Below are 18,309 nucleotides of genomic sequence, written 5' to 3'. Positions count from 1 at the left end.
TTCACGGTTGATGACAAAACCATCCATTGCGCCGGTCAATTACAATTGTATTCATTTAATCAAGTAAGTAATTTGAATAAGCACTTTTTTTTTCTTTTATGAACATCGGATTGATGTCAGAACCCAACGTCAGGCCAACGTCAGTGTCCAACGTCAGACAGATGTTGCATTTAGGTTATTTTCAAACACAACCAAAAAACAACTAAATATCAACATCTAAAGAGTTACAGCTTGATGTTGTGTGGAAGTTACCACTATGCCCTCTATCTGATGTTGGATTTTGGTTGCCATACCTGGCAAATAAAAACTCAGTATTTGCAACACAATCTCACGGCAATTCGTAACTTTTTCATTTAGTGGCTAATTCGTACAAATTCGTACGATCTAATTCGTACATTTTAGTACGATTTGCGTATCCCCCAATGACGGTTGGGTTTAGGGGTGGGGTTAGGTGCCACGCCTCCTTTTTAAAATTGTACATTTTCTTACGACTGAACTCATACGAATTCATACGAATTAGCCACTAAACTGCCAAAACGTAAAATACTTACGTTTTCTCGTGAGATCAGGCTGGTATTTGATGTCAATATGATGTTGGCTCTGTTGGATTTTGGTCACTTTCCAACACAAACTAAAATCAACTAAATCTTAATATAATTTATTGTCGTTATTGGACGTCAAAATAACACTGTCCTTAGATTCTGGTGATCTAAATCTCTATTGGGAGGTTTTTAAGCGATTGAATGAGCCAAATATTGAGCCAAATATTGTGAATGCAGTGTTAGATGTTCCCAGACACCGAGGACAAGCAGGAGAGCAACTGGAAATGATCTATTTGAGCAAATTGGAGATGGTATAAATGCAAATGACTCCATTTTCCGAACACATAAAGGAGATGATTGAGTTATCCATGACGAATGGGGATGCTCCGACGTCGCTATCACAGGCCACTGTCAAAATGTTAATCAGCCTTATTACCAACTTTATTCCCATTCCTCTATTTTCCAATTCATAATTACACCCTGATTAGGTCATAAGGGCCAGATAAATGGAAAAAGAAGTGTTCGATTTGGGAGGGAGATCAGATTTGCGCAACAGCAAGATGGAGAACATTGGAGATGGATTTAATGTGAGCTGATAGGTTCTCGTCTCTGGATAAATGATACTGTGCATTATTGTTATTATTTCCGAGGTGCTATAAGTGGAGATGGGAATTATAAGCATGGTGGCAAATGTAGTTTGGCGCTCTGCAGTTCTGAATGAGACCAGGAGAACAGAACATCTGAATTATTTGAATTAAAGTAATAATGTTCAGTTTCTTGCACAGACCAATCATCTTGTTTCATAAGAGCGCAGCGTAATGTCAGGGACCAGATGTATTCCTTTCGTTTTGTACTTTTTGTCTCTCTCTCAAATATAACTTTCAAAAATATTAATATTCCAAGATAAAAAGTAACCATCATCCCCAGAGGGCCTGAGAGTGAGTAAAACAACCGCATATTTAATACTTGGGTTTGTTCATTTGACTGTTTGTTCATTCGTTTGCTCGCTTATGGTTCAAACAGAGAAAATTATTTGCCAACAACTTTGTTTTTCTTTCAATAAAGCTTATTTTTTTTTCTATAATTCCCTTTCAAGAGTTCACTTTTAGCTGATGATTGATTATAAGGCATGTTTGGCATGCTGTCCCAGGAGAGAGCCCTGACCTCATAAGATCCTTGAGCCTGGGGCTCCCTCCCGTTTGCAGGGCGAGAGGAGAGTTTGAGCTCAGGTAGGTCTCGAGAACTCCCCTGCTATTTATGTCTAATGACGAATTAGGAATTGCTATAGAGAGATATACTGCTGATTAAGAGCTTGACTTTGGTGCTAATTTGGTTAATTCATCTATGTTGCAAGTTTTTAGACTGTGGGGGGAAACCGGAGAACCTGGGGGAAATGGGGAGCATGGGGAGAAACATCGACTGGCCTGTTAGAGTATTGAACCAGTGACGTTCTTGCTGTGAGGCAACAGTGCTAACCACTGGGTCACCATGCCACCCCATCAAGGAAAAGAGGAGTAGGGCTGGAAGGGGGATTCTTCAAAACGAAGAAGACAGGGAAAGAACTCTGGTTATTCATCATGAGTTAGGAATCATCCAAATGATGAATCATGCATTAGCTAATGGAGGACCAGCAGCGGTCAATCATAAGCGCGCTATCCTCTTCGAATTAGTTTATAAATAAATTTCACTTCTTATTTTTAATTATTATTTTAAGTACTCATTCATTTCTTTTTGTTTTAAATTTGTTGACATTCTCTTGGAGTCTGACATTACTGTCTGAGAAAAAAAGTAATCAAAACAACACTCATCATCCAGGATTACCAATCCACATGTATCAAATGAAATGTTTTTTACACTGTAATTTTTTTCCGTGTTGAATCAGGTGAACTTTTATGGTCATGTCAACTTATATACATCAAACTAAATAAAAATAAAATGTTTAAACTTTGCAAAAAATGTAGTTGAAAAATGATTAATTTATTAAAATAAGTTCTTAAAAAGATTTGGAGTCATGACTTACATGCCCAAAACCAAATGCATTAAGACTCTTATTTCAGTGATGTTTCAATTAATAGTATGTTTCTTTTTCATGCTGAGCAATAAACCGTGTTAATATATTTTGTCACTCAATAATTTAATTGCCATATCTACTGTGAATCCTCTCTGCTCTTTTCTTTGCAGAAGTCTCAAAAGACTTTTGTAAAAACTGTAAGCTTTAAGCTGAACTGTGGTTAATTTTGCTATATCACCTATAGTTTTGTCACACACATTGGTGGCTAATGATTTTGCTTGGATGGCAATTTTCGAGCTTTCAAAGTAAACAGAAAGGTATTTGCTTATGCATGGGCATGCTTATGTGTCTATATCACCTATAGTTTAGTAATTTGGCCAAACTTTGATATATTCAGTGCACTGTAAAACCCAAAAAGTTAAAGTAACTCAAATGGGTTTGTTGTAAGCGGTTTTCTCAAATGGTTTAAGTTCAAAAACTAATGACTGCTGTGAACTTAATCTATTTAAGTTAACGAAGCAATCTAAGCACAGTTAAACCCAATAAATGAAGAGAACTCAAACCAACTGAGTACTGTAAAACTCAATAAGTTAAGGCAAACCGATAAGGAAACCGATTGCACCAAACCATTCGAGTTAATAATAGAATCTATATGAGTACTGTGAACTTGTTCCATTTAAGTTGAAGTGATGAGGTATTTAATTAACTCATTACCTTCAACACTGAGTTCAAAACTCTTTTAAAATGAGCAGAATTAACTTTCAGTAAATTTTTAGTTAACTACACTCATTTCATTTGAGAAAGTTGACATGTTGGGTTTCACAGTGTTTAGACATGTCAAATTATGTCTATCAAAGAAAATAAAAATATTAAGTATAAACTTTGCAGAACTTGATGTAGTTGAAACCTGATTAATATAACCTGAATAAAATACGTTTAAAAGAATTTGTAGTCTTGGTTTATTGTCAAATTATTTTTTTAAAGTGCCCAAAACAGTTAAACCGAATGCATTAACTCTTATCTCAGTGATGTTTCAGAATAGTATGTTTTTTTTTTTTTGTTTTTTTTTTTTCATGCTGAGCAATAAACTGTGTTATTATTATGGTTTGAGCCTCGGCTGGATCAGTTGGCGTTGTATGGAGTTTGCATGTTCTCCCCATGTTTGATTAGGTTTCTTGTGGGTGCTCCAGTTTCCCCCACAGTCCCAAAGACATGTGCTTAAGTTAAATTGTCTGTAGTGTATGTGTTTGAATGCAAGAGTGTATGGGTGTTTCCTAGTGTTGGGTTGTGGCTGGAATGGCATCTACTGTGTAAAAAATATGCTAGATAAATTGGCGGTTCATTCTGCTGTGGTGACCCCTGATTAATAAAGGGACTCAGCAGAAAAGAAAATGAACAAATGGCTGAAATTAAAACTAATGAAAGTATTTTTTCTCTCTGTCTCTTTATCTTCCTCTTAACGTTGGTGTTTGATACAACATCAAACAAGAAAACCTCCTAATAAATAACTTGCTTATTGCAGTAATCCTGAGTTTAAAAAAAAACTTGAAAATTCAGCAGCATGCAAACAATAATAATGTGATGTGGTGCACAACTTTACAAAAAATGCTAAAAAGGCTGGAGCATCTCTGACCAGCGTTGGGATCTCTGTAGTATTAATTAAGCAAACACACATAAATGCACTCTCACGCTCACACACGTTGGTTGCTAATGATTTTGCTTGGATGGCATTTTTCGAGCTTTCAAAGTAAACAGAAAGGTATTTGCTTATGCATGGGCATGCTAATGTGTGTAAAGCTGAGATCAAAATCTCCTGACATAGCAGAGGGGAGCGCAAACATTTTAACATTTACTTAAAGGACCTTGTAAATCAATAGTAAAAGACATTTAGATTACAAATATAGACTCTTTCTGCATGTCAAATCCTTACATCAATAGGTAGCAGCAAGCCTTGTTTTCTTTTTAAAGAGACAGTATTTGCCTCCTATTCTATTGTTTGCTTTAAAAGGAGGGTATCTTTCAATAAAGGATTATACTTTTATAAGTTGTTGCGATTGGAAGAGCATCCGCTTGGTAAAAACATGCTTGATAAGTTGGTGGTTCATTCCGCTGTGGTGACCCTAGATTAATAAAGGGACTAAGCTGACAAGGAAGTGAATGAAACAGAACTTATTATAATATATTATAAATACAAGTTTGTATGATATAAACATGTAAACACATTTACTGATTAACTTATAAGATAAAACAAAATGTAATGCATTTCAAAAGCATGATCTTTCTTACCATTAAACTATTTAAAACATTGATATGAATGAACAATGGGCTCTATGCACAGCAAGTGTTTTTTAGCCAATGATGGACTTCCGGTGAGAGCTTTATGTGACTGTTTTCAATTTCAGAAGGTTCCTTTTACAGCATCGATGTTGTAATGTAATTAAAATACAATCAGTTAAACAGACACAAGCATTCATTTGGTTGTTAATGCATAAAAAGAGATGGAAGACCATGAACACAGACGCTGTCGTTAGCAGCAGGCTAGCGTCGAAATTCCATAAAAAATATAGAGTACAATTAATTTCCTTATTTTTAAGACATGGCACGAAAAAATATAATTTAATGCAGTGCTTCTTGTTTGGTCTGAGACCCAATTTATATTGTATCTCAGCCAGGCAGTGAAGATACTGTAGCTGTTTTTTTTTTTTTTTTTTTTTTTTTTTCCATGTAGTAATACTCTATCAATTCTTATTAAAAAAATGCTTTAAAGTCTAGTTTAAAATCACAAATTAGGGACATTCTACCAGAAATGTACAGTTTCACTTATAAAAATGTGACAGGACCTGACCTTGTCTTCATCGAAATAATCAAAAACCAACATAAATTCATACAATTCAACGATGGAATGCATCCTTGATCACTGTCAGCTTCTACATCCAATGATGTCATTTTCTTTACATCATAGCCTTAAATACATTTTGCCCCACATTAATTAATTTATTAATTATTTGTGTTATATATTTGTATAGTGTTTATTTGTAGAATTTATTTATAATTTCATGTTTTAAATCAATTGGTGTGAATGATAAACTTAAACTTGCTATTTCTGAGGTATTTTCTTTTCTAGATAACAGATTTACCTAAATACATAAATAAATAAATAAATAAATAAATAAATAAATAAATAAATAAATAAATAAATAAATAAATAAATAAATAAATAAATAAATATTAAAGCTGCAGGTTCAATTAGGCTGAGGACAAGGACAATGGTATGGTCTGTACATTTGTAAAATTTGTAATTTTTAAATAAACAACAAATATCTGAAAACCAAATGAATGACATATTCATTTACAGAACATTTCAAAGAAATTAACCATCGGTCCATTTTAGAAAGTTTTGGGATAAAATACTTTTTATTTACTGTATTTATGTTTTTATTTCAGGGACAAATAATGTATGTTTCTGGTAAAATGCCTCGTGATTAGTAAAACCACTTGTTGGTATAGGTACAAAACAACAATGCTATAGCACCACTAAAAAGTGTGAACTAATTAACCAAGTGGCGTCATCTATTACTGATTCACTGAATCATTGAATCGCGAACCGATTCACTCAGAACAGGATTCATTTTGAAACGGAACACCTGCTGCCGCAATGCTTACGCTGAGAATTGAGGATTTATTTACAGTTTAGCTTCTTCTCAACGGCTTGCTTGTGAATTAAAGGTAAGTTATTCAGTTCCTTGTTTATTGAACTGTCAGACGCAAATACACAAGCACTGCATTCGTTTTGTTCTTTCTCAGAAACGGTACTTTTAGTTTCAACATGACACTTGTAAATATTAAAAACACGTGTCACCCATTTTGATTAGAACATCCCGAATGCTCTGTGAAAGACTGCAGTTGACCTTACAAGTTATTATTAGGATTATTATCATTATTTTTTTTTTAAATATAACAGCTCAGGGATGAGCTTTTTTGAATAAACGGTTATAAAATTAATGCTTTTTTAATATAGAGGTAAAGTTGGTTTTATATTTGGATATTCATAAATTCTCATTAATAATATAATTTCATATAAAATATTCTTTGCAAATTTTAAATAGTGAAATCATTAGCAGCAAATGACTGATAAAGTACAACATTGTTCACAGCGAATTAGTGTTAATGTTGTTTAGAAGTCATACTTGCATGCTAATTTCAATATTGAATTGAATATTCAAAGTAACATGGTAAACAATACAGAGACTGCTAAATGAACGAATGTGCGAATATAAAACCAACTTTACCTCTTTTTTTATCCGATTAATTGAAAAAATAATCAACAGAATAATTATTAAAATAACCGTTAGTTGCAGCCCTAGTTACATTAGCACTATTTGACGGTGAACAATGTTCTACTTTGATGCTCATTGGCTGCTAATATGATTTCACTATTTAGATTTTGCAAAAATATTTTTTTGATATCATAATATTAAGGAGAAAGTCCGAAAGTCTGATTGTGAATATAAAACCAACTTTACCTCAATTCAAATAACTCAATCAAACTACTACAGTGACAGGACTATTCTGGCTGAAGGCATTGTAGAAAATGTACTGATTGAGTGGCTGGCCAAGAAACATTTATTCCATTTAATTTCTGTCACAGCAAAGCGACTTTATGAGAAAGCACACGTATTGTATTCTTGTGATTGCCTCAGCAGGTGGATAATGAATATGTTTACATCCTTCTTTTTGTTACCACAGAAACTCATTTTTCACTACTAATATTTGTCTGCGCTACGACAAACCATCCACGTCAAGCGTCACTTCATATCCAAAGCAAGCTAGGCTACTGTTTTTCCTGATATACAGCTTTGTAATGTTTTGTATGACATCTGAAACTAGCTGTAGAGCTGCTGCTATCTGACAGATATTGTGAAGATGGAGATTTTTCAGACCAGCTCATGTATTGACGGATTGTTTGTGAGGCCCTTGGTCCATAACAATAAAACGATTGCAATGATATAGCAGAAAGAGGTGTATTAATTATATTTGATGCGGTGGAGAGAGCGGCCTCGCGCTATGAAAGGCAAGATTTATTGTTTTACCTATAGGTCAATAGCCTATTCACATCAAGGAACAGTGAGTCTGGGCAAGCTGTTACTCGAAATAGTCTAATTCATCATAATTAAGAGAGGCTTTAAGAATCCGAGGGATAGCATTGAAAGTTGTATTGAACATAGCATCGAGCTATTCACAGTGGCTGCCACTAGTTTAATACTTAATAAACTAGGACGGGTTTGTTACTGTGCTGGTTTTGGCAAGGCTTTTCCAACTTTTAAGTGCATTATGTATTTGATTTTTGGCTCTCGTATAAGGACAATGATGCTTTTGATGGTCCCTGCTTTGAGACAGTCTGCTTCTGATTTGGTTATTAAATTAGCTACAGCTGAGAAATCAGATAATGAGACTTTTTTATTTTTTTCTGGTTTTTGAAATGTTGTCTGTCTAGTAGCTTCAGACCTCTGGCGCTGATTGGTTGCGGTCGTGCTATGTGTTGCCAGTCTTGGTCAGCCACACTGGTTGGCAGTGACCGTCTATGAGAAAGACAACAAAACCTCTGTGATGCGTTTGGCCTCAGACAAGCCATTTAGAAATGTTGCTTTGAAGCAAGTTGTTAATGGTGTACACGCAAGGTGTAATACACATTGCCAGTTTGGGAGATAATATTGGAGGATGAGAAATGTCTGAGGTACAAACGACTGCAAATGTAAACTAAACAGGCTGTTGGAAGCATATTTTGGGCTTTATAATTGATCACAGACGTTTGTATGGAAGTCATACAGCCTTTTTATTTCTTTCCAGAGCTGTAATACAGGAGTGAGACTATATAACGGCCAGGGTTGGACTGGCCTACTCAAACTAAAGGCTGGCCCACCCAAAATCAAAAACTCTTTTTTTTTTTTTATTATAGAAAATCTTGAAAAGAAAGCATGTGATTAATGTAGGGCAAATTAGGAATGTAATTTAATGTTGATGATAAACTGAGTACTGTAGTCATTGTGAGTTTGTTGATGTAATTTAAAATCGCACTCCATTGCACAAAAATGAAAATGTCCAACTATTGCTCCATACTAGGGCTGGGCCGATAAACGATAATATACCGATTCGCGATAACATTTAGATCAATAACTATGATAAGCTCTAGACTTTTTTTTTTAAACTCTGTATTGTTTTAAGAGCCAATCACACAGCAGAAATGTGCAACAATAGGAATCTAAATATGAGAGACGTCTTGAATTTTGGGCCACCGAATTTTTATCGGCCGAAAATGTCCATTACATTTTATATGAGGACGTCTCTCATATTTAGATTCCTACTGTTCCCTCAAATTTTTGTGACTTCAGTCATTGTTGGGCTACTCTTCTAAATCTGGAAGCATCTTATGTTGAAATGTATATCATAATCGTTCAAGATGGAAAATACTTATTGAGATTGCATTTTTGCCATATTGCTCAGCGCTACTCCACACGTTGCACTGATAAGCACAAAGTTTTATTTTTTTTTGGTCCATTTGATCAAAACAACCACTCTGACAATAAAGCTGACTGATTTGCTGGTCAAGAAAGGACATTATGGGTACGTGGAGAGGTATGATAATATTATTATAGCAATTAATTTGTATTTAGCCTTACATAAAAACCCTTATTTGCCCAGTTTTGTAGCCTAATGCTGCGTTAGAAGGAATAGCGTTAAACATGAGTGATTTACATGTTAAGTCAATGCAAACACTTGAATAGACATCCTGTGGTGCGATACGCGTAAATGAGGTGCCTCAAATGATGTGATTTGCGCAAATGAGGTGGCCCGAGTTGAGCGTTTTGCACGATTGACACGCGTATCACATGTTTCGCACTCATTCGAAAATCTCAACTTCAGCAGACATTCGTGCCACGTTAACCTAGCAGGAGCATGCTCTTGTGGGGGCGTGATTATGACGTAGCAAAAATCCTCCTGCCGACACCGGACAACAGTTCGTCAAACTGGGCTAGGCTCAGTCAGAAGCACCGCTTAAAGCCTCCATCATCCAGGTATAGTTTCTGGAGGAGTTTATGAGCTCACAGAGCTGGGTGCACATCAGAATGGATCTAGTGGACTCAGGCATGGCTTTAAACAAATAGACGCTGACAGGATTATGTTTAACATTTAACATACAATTTATCATTTTGCAGCCCTAATACAATATCATTTACAATATAAATTAATATATAATTTAATAGCTCAAGCTAGCTAATACATGTTGCCTGTATTGATAATTAATTTACTGCAGCCTGTGATAAGGCAAATGCACTCCTAGTTCATGTTGTTGTATTTTTGTTTCTAGCTTAATAAAAAAAAATAGACAAACAATTTCAGTATCAGAATAAGACTCTTAATTTTGCTTTCTTATTTCACAAAGTCTGCTTTCTATTGACCTTATTCTAAAATGTGGCGCTGCGCCTGTTTTCTAGTTGTTTTAGAAGCTCCGATTCAGTTACCTATAGGAGAAATGACTAGGAATATTAAACGGCAGAAAACAGTCAAACTGCTGGTTCCGCAAACAAATGTTTGCATGACTATATAGACCAAATAGAATAATATAATAAGGAAATATCAGTTTGCAACATTAAACAATCTAAAAATGAATGGAAGTGAATGAGACCGGAAGTCTCGAGCCAAAAAGATTCAAATGGCTGCGCCCACTCGTCGGCGAAGAATAAGGTGAATAGGCCTCATGACAAAGCGAATGATTTATGTATTTTGCTAAATGAGCGTTGGAACATACCAGCTCACACTTTATTAAATCAATTACTAAATTATCAGAAATGACAGATATATAACTCACTTGGTTTAAGAGTAGGACCACTACTTTAAAACTTCTGGCCTTACCCCTGCTGCACACCATACTGTAGTGAAGTCAGGTGCAACTGTTTTATTCCCACACTTTTTCCATCATCAAGGACTTTTATATTGTAAATACATTTTAGGCTTTATTATAACTCCTCAACTAGGGTTGTAACGGTATGAATTTTTCACGGTATGATAATCGTCTAAAACAATACCACGGTTTGACGGTTTCGCGGTATACGGTATGTTACAAATGTTACAAAATAATAGAACAGTGAAGCAAATTTGACTTTTTCCATATAATATATTTTTAGTTACTATAAACAACACCACTTACAATGAACAAATAAAAATAAGAAAATAATAAATAATGTGTCAAAGTCCAAATAAAGTCCAAATAAACATGGTGCAAATCCTCAGTAAAAAAATAGATATAAATATTTACTATACTATAAATAGTTACATAACGAAACTAGATTCAATATGGAACATCCTTAGGTTCTATGTGCCAGCATGGATTTGGATGTGGTTGTATGCAATGCAGACAAACAGCTGCATCTTCATTTGTGTCTTTTGAAAACAGCAAGAGAAGCAGTTCGTCTTTGCTGTGTCACTGTTTTGTCATGTTTCTGTGCTGCTGTGCATGCAAAAGTACTTAGTATGAGAATTATTTCATGCGAAACTTTTTCTTTTGCGTTTTATTTAGCCGCGCATAAATGTATGCCTTTCTCTCATTCCGTGTTGTTCAAAAAGCTTGGTCCACAAACAAAAGCGAAACCTATGCTTATTGGTTGTGATATAGCGAGTTTGAACCAATCTGGGCATGGAGGAGGGACAATGCATCAATGTATCATGTCTGATTTGTCCGGAGACACAGTGACGAGCGTTTCTTTGTCAAATCAGCGTTGTCAAATGTTGATGACGTAACCGCACTGATTCCGGAGCCTCTGAAAGTCCGCGAATGTTATATGATACAGCACTGGAAAGCTGAGATTCTCTTTTTTATGCCAATCTTTGAATTGTATGAATCGGATCAGCGGATCAAAAGTTATTAAACATTTAAGAGCAATACTTATTTTTAGCCGCGGGCGGCTGTCTCGGTCTTTAAGGGTTAAAACCGTTGGTATGCAATTGTTCATGGTATGATAATCGTGCACGTTCAAATCGTGGTAAACCGTCATACCGGTATATTGTGACAACCCTATCCTCAACACAACTAACATTTTTCAAAATAATATTCAAAACACATTTACACTATTATAAATCATATTAAACTTACTGATTTCAGTCAGCTATTCTAGGAAAAACATCCTATACTAATCACTAGCCTGCGGCTGCTAGTTGACACACAGCTCTGTAAACAGACAGTGATTAGACAGACTGTGATCGTATGCCGTTTAATCTGTCAGTACTAATCAATGTCAGATACATTCATTTACGACTGGGCGCATACATGGTTTTAGTATTGAAATGACATGAGCATAGACAAGCCAGCAGTCAAAATATCGCTTTCCTTATTTAGTGCAGAAATGAACTTGCTTTAACTACTAAGGCATTCAGGAAGAGTAATATGTCGCCAAAGGCATCTCTAATGCCCGGCAGCTCTCCATCATTTCAGACGGCATGATTTACACCTATCATAGTTTTTTGCTCCACATATATTCCTATTTCCTTTATTTGTTACCAACCAACCACCATAGGCAATATTTTTCGACGTGCTTGAGATATGAAAGTCTCTTTGGTATTCGAACAATAATACAGCACATATGTTTTAACATTCTATCACTCCATTATCATTCTATTATATAAATAGCAAACGGCAAGTACACAAGCAGCGATTTTGCTGAAAATATACCCATTTCTCTGTGATTTATGGACAGATTTGTGCAGGGACTCAGCTGATCGTAGACTCTGCCAAAGTTCCGACTGATGCAGCTGAAAGCGGAGCTGGCAGACAGACAGACATCTGACGTCCTGCTTTATAATTTACCCCACACATGGTAACAAAGATGTTTATGTGGCCATGCTGATGCATTAGAAGCCAAATGGTGAGAAAACAAAGACACATGGGCTAGGGAAAAAAGAGATGCAGATTTTATATAAAAATGGATTGAAATTGAATAAATGTATGCATTAAGGATCTCAGCATGGCTGTGTTTATTTGATTAAATATACAGTACTGAAACCCTTTATTATTAAGTAAAATAACTGTTTTTAAATATATTTAAAAAAAGAATCAGTCGCATAGAATAAACAGAATAAAAGTTGACAAGAACGGATTATTTGGTTTTACATCAACTTTGATGAAAGGTTTTGATCCACTTCTAATGTTGACTACTGTATACCAGGTGGTATTCTATGCATATTACAATTTGGGTGGTAAGAGGGGTTTTAAATGACCTAGATCAAGTAAAATTACTTAAAATGAAGTAATTTTAGCATGCCAAAGTGAAGTTTAAGCATATTAAATATATATTTTTGTACAACAAAATTGTGGCTATTGAAAGTGGTTAATAACTTTAAAAACTACTAGCCGCAGTGGCTTGTAAGCAAAAAAGTTATTGTTGAGCCCTATATGTATGTCTTTATTGTGAATTTGCTAACCTCTTAGCACCCCCATGTGCGGCCCATTTTAAATATCCATGCCATGGCATTGGTAAAAATCGTAAAAGTCTTAAGTTAACCAGAGCAGTTCATGTACAGCTTGATTTTTAATAATTAATATGCATAAATTGTCATTTGATAAGGGTTAGGAATTTTATTTGAGCGCTTAAATGGCTAAAGCTCTTGTTTCAGTCACTTCTATAAGTGGAACTCGAGTCAAATCTGATGGGCTTGATCCCAAGTAATGATCTTGCATGACTGGATAAGTTAGTATTTATTTGTTAATCAATGTATTTATTGATTGATTGATTATAACAGAAAAAAGTCACAAATAAATAAAATCCAATATTAAATTTGCATCTGGGAAAATATACTAATGCAAATTTAAAGTATAGCTGCAAGCAGCAATTATTGGGGCCAAGCAGCTTAGTAGCCACATCATAAACAAGGACGGCAACAAGCTACACAGTACGACATGATCTGAGCCAAGTTAGGTGGAAAATGGGCTAACGATCTATGGAGAGTTCAAACAACAGATTTTCAAACTAATTTAAGATGGTGGACAGGAGTCATGTCAATTAGGGAATAAATAATATCCATGTTCTCTGTATGATGCAAGGCATCTGCAAGACCAGTCTCAAAACCATTCAAAAGTCATTTGATAATTTTTTTATGATTTCTATTGATGGCGGACAGGAGGTTTGGCAGATTATGGCATAACTGGTATCAGTGTTGTCGGCATGATCCAAGGAATAATTTGAGACCAATCTCTTCAAAATAAGCATATGCAGTCAGAAGTTATTACCAAATTAGCAAGTTTCATTAGTAACAGCTAATGAATGTCTTATAATTCTTAACCCATAGGTGGCATTGTCACCAGATTTTAATGTTGTGGTCAGTGTGAGGCGACAATGACAGACCTAAAAGACCTGGTGTCATTATCTTTAACTGTCGCAGAGATACAGCCTCAGATGTAGTTTGTTCATAGCAGAACCCTATAGAGAGTCTGAGGCATGATGGAGAATAGGGTCAGATGTGATGCAGAAACTCAAGATGTGGTGGTTTTCACATTTCACGCTCTTCGCACTGCCTGTCCTACAAGTTCCTCCTGTAGGCAACCTTTCCCTCTATATGTGTCTCAGTTCCTCGTTATCGTCTGCCCTTAAGGCACCTCTTCCTCTCATTCAGAAGCACTTCCAGGTCGCAGGTTTGCCCAAGGCGTTTAAACCTCAGCTGATCATCTCTTCACGGCTTTCTGTGGTCACTTGCTACCTGCATGCAGGTGAATAAGGTTGTCGGGAGGTGAAAAAAAAAATATTGATTGGGTATATGGCAAATCCAAAGCATTATTGCACCAGGAAGTCTGGTTAATGAGCCGACAGTAGTTAAAATTTAGTTTTGTGTGTGCAACCTGTTTTTGAGTGACATAACTTGAGAGTTTACCAGCAGTGGGAGTGACATTTAACACTCTTGCTAACGTTCGAAAACATTGTGTGTATGCAATATTGCCGCAGGCTAGGCTTAGTGGCAGCCTCAATGTCTGGTGTGAGTAGTTGTTCGTTGGCTGTTTTTTAGCTTTTTTCTGCTTTTCTGATCAGGACATCCTAAAAAATAGGGGTTTCTGTTTTAGTGAAATGTGTTTATTTTTGCTACACAGGCTTATTGTAAATACATGCTTCAGCCTATTTTAGCATACAGTACTTTAACATCACAGTTATTAATGTCTACACCTTCCCAAACCCTAAACCCAACCATCAGAGTTATTAATGTTTACACCTACTACAAACCTAAACCCTACCATCATCTGTATTATTGTCTACACCTTCCCCAACCCTTAACCCAACCATCATCATTGTTAACATTTACACCTTCCCCGACTCTAAACTCAACCATCATTGTTATAAATGTCTACACCTACCCCAGCCCTTAACCCAACCATCACAGTTATTAAGTTCTACACCTTCCCCAACTTTAAACCCAACCATCACTGTTATTAACGAATACACCTTTCCCAACCCTAAACCCAACCATCATCGTTATTAACATCTACACCTTTCCCAAACATAAACCCAACCATCATCGTTATTAACATCTACACCTTTCCCAAACATAAACCCAACCATCATCGTTATTAATATCTACACCTTCCCCAAACCCAAACGCAAGCTTCATTGTTATTAATATCCTCACCTTCCCCTAACATAAACCCAACCATCATCGTTATTAACATCTACACCTTTCCCAACCCTAAACCCAACCATCATCGTTATTATTATCTACACCTTTCCCAAACATAAACCCAACCATCATCGTTATTAACATCTACACCTTTCCCAAACATAAACCCAACCATCATCGTTATTAACATCTACACCTTCCCCAAACCCAAACACAAGCTTCATTGTTATTAATATCCTCACCTTCCCCTAACATAAACCCAACCATCATCGTTATTAATATCCACACCTTCCCCAAACCTAAATCCAACCATCAGTTATTATTGTCTACAACTTTCTCAACCCTAAACCCAACCATCATCGTTGTTAACATCTACACCTTCCCCAAACCTAAACCCAACCATCACTCTTATTAACAAATACACCTTCCCCAACCCTAAATCCAACCTTCATCGTTATTAACATCTACACCTTCCCCAACCCTAGCCCCTATCATAATTTTTAATAAAGTCTCCACCTTCCTCAACCCTAAATCCAACCATCACTGTTATTAACGAATACACCTTCACTTCAGGTCAGAATAACAAAACATGCAAAAATGAGTGCAGTATAGCAGCAGTGAGGAGCATCCCAGACACTAGCTCCCCATTTAAAAGATTTTTTTAGCAAAATCTGTAATTTTCAGTGTGTATTGGGGTAGAGATGGCTGGTTCCTTTACTTGAAAGCTCAGATTTGTGTATCATAGTTTGTGTTGTAGAAAGTTTGAGGTTTACTGTATCATTATTATTCACACCTTAAAGTTTGCTTTGATTGTTCAGCATTTGCGCTTTACCATAGCACACACTTTGTAACATTTTATCTATCAAATTTAAGAGTCTCTTTTACTCTTGTTTATTTTATCATGAAGATATGAGATATTTTGTTTAAATAATTTTGTTTTTGACTATTAAAACTATTTGCCTTAGTAATGTTTGTAAATTAAAATAAAGTGGTTAAATAATAAAAAAAATATATATAAATATACATAATATTCCAAAATATATAGTTAAAAACATTCAATAATTATCAATATTGAATGATATGAAACATGATATTGTGATAATTTTTTTGGAATATCATCCAGCCCTAAGTATGAGTTTGGTATACCTCGGTTTTGGAATCACGGTCCGATAGTTGCACGTTTAATTAGGAATAACAACAATCCCCCAGTGCTTGCTTTTTCTGTTTATTTTGAACAGGCAGAAGTGTTTTGTTACAGAACTGTTTGTTTAACAAGTTGTTCAGCTACAGAATTGAACAGGATGCAAAAGTAGAGTACCGTTACATTCCTTCTGCCTTCACTACAGCATGTCTGTAACCTAAACTAAACTAATATAACATACCGCTTTGTTTTGAACCACTTTGCGAGCCTGAACAAATAAATGCTTTGTTTGTAACGAGGAAAACATTTTAGGTGATCTTTTAATGGTGTAAATTGCTTTATATGTCAAAAGATCAAAGAAAGTTTGATTTGCCGAGTCATGACCCCTTTAAAACAACTTTCTGAAATGTTCTTTCTTGCTTTTTTAATCGCATTCCCTTCACCTAAATCTCACTTAAGCAACAGCGTATTTAAAATGCCGTATAACCTTTTCGCCAGGAGAAACAGACAGTTCCTCCATTAACCACAACATTAATATGAATGCGCTGTGTGTGCGAACCACAAACAGAAGGGTGAACGATTCAATCTCATGCCGTGTCCTTTGCGTCCTCCCTACGAGGAGAAGAGCTTTGTGAAGATAATCACTTAAAAGAAATTAACCATCCTTTTCTCAGCTGCTTGTTGCTTAGTAACTTTACACCATCTGGGAGACAAATATTTCCAGCGAGGGAGAGACCGGGAGCTCTGCGAGACTATCATGTGCATGTATTAATTATCTGTTTTATACACTATTTAAGCAGAGAATGAAATGTCTTTCCCATTAGATTAACTGAGATTAATTCTCTCGCTTGCGCTCGCACATTGACTTGCGCTAGGAATGAACAATGGCATAATGCATGACTGTAGGGTCTCATCGAGGAATCATCAGCCTGGCCCTTTGCACACAGAAGTCATGCATGAAAGTTTTGTGTAAATAGTGTTGGGTTTGACTTCAGATAATATAGGAGCAGACAGTCCACATGTGGAACAAATGGGTTAGGGTTAGGGTTAGGGTAAGCTGGTGTTTGGTGTGCAGTCTTGCTCAATATGGCATCCAAGTGGATGCTGCCCACTGCTGGTGGGTGAAGAGATTCCCCCAAAAATGTGTAAAGCGATTTGAGTGTTCAGAAAAGCGCTTTATAAATGTATGGAGTTGTTATTATTAATACCTTTTGACAGTGGAAACGGACAATAAAACACCCTGAACTGTAGCATATCGTTTTTTTCCGTACTAAAACCAGCCAAAGGTAATGGTTAATTTTGTATTAACAATACAGCAAAAATCTAATAATAGAACAAACATTTGGAACAAAATAAAAAAAGTTTACTTGTTTGTTCGTTTACAGTAAAAACAGACTTATTTATGTTTTACTTTATTTTACTCTTGTGTCAGAATGCATTTAAGCGCCACTTGGTTTTTGAAAAATTTCAACTTTTCTCAGCTAAAACCATTTTGCTTTCCATTGCAAGAATCAGATGCTTTGTTTCCAGTGAAGACTTGTTCATGCTTTTATCAGCAGCAGGGTGGATTACTGTAACTGCCTCCTCACTGGTCTTCCTAAAAAGACAATCATTCAGAACGCTGCGGCCAGGATTCTGACCAGAACCAGAAAATCAGAGCACATCACACCTGTCCTCAGGTTTTTACACTGGCTCACAGTTATATTCAGAATAGAAAAAAAAAATAGTTTAAAGTATTATTACTTGTCTATAATGGCCTAGGACCTCAATACATTACAGATATGCTCACTGAATACAAACCTAACAGATCACTCAGATCTTTAGGGTCTTATAAACTAGAAATTCAAAGAGTTCAGTCAAAGCAGGGTAAATCAGCTTTCAGCCATTATGCCCCTCGCTGCTGGAATCAGCTTTCAGAAATGATCAGATGTGCTCCAACATTCAAATCGAGACTGAAAACACAT

General features: G+C 35.8%; 1 long non-coding RNA gene across 8 annotated transcripts in view; it reads left to right on the top strand.

Moving 5' to 3' along the window:
- LOC141386167 (uncharacterized) overlaps positions 1 to 18,309 on the top strand; it is a 197,489-nt gene that overhangs the window by 10,314 nt on the left and 168,866 nt on the right. For 7 of the 8 annotated variants that reach the window (XR_012407583.1, XR_012407585.1, XR_012407580.1 and 4 more), the window contains exon 1: positions 6,155 to 6,279. The exons of the other annotated variant lie outside the window; for it this stretch is intronic. This is a non-coding gene — a long non-coding RNA (uncharacterized lncRNA). Of the gene's footprint in view, positions 1 to 6,154; positions 6,280 to 18,309 lie in introns of those variants that run through there. 8 annotated transcript variants of the gene reach the window in all.

Source organism: Danio rerio, chromosome 6 (assembly GCF_049306965.1).
Source record: "Danio rerio strain Tuebingen ecotype United States chromosome 6, GRCz12tu, whole genome shotgun sequence".
NCBI lineage: Eukaryota > Metazoa > Chordata > Actinopteri > Cypriniformes > Danionidae > Danio > Danio rerio.
The sequence above is the reverse complement of the archived record's forward strand: the minus strand, read 5'-3'. Positions and strand labels throughout refer to the sequence as shown.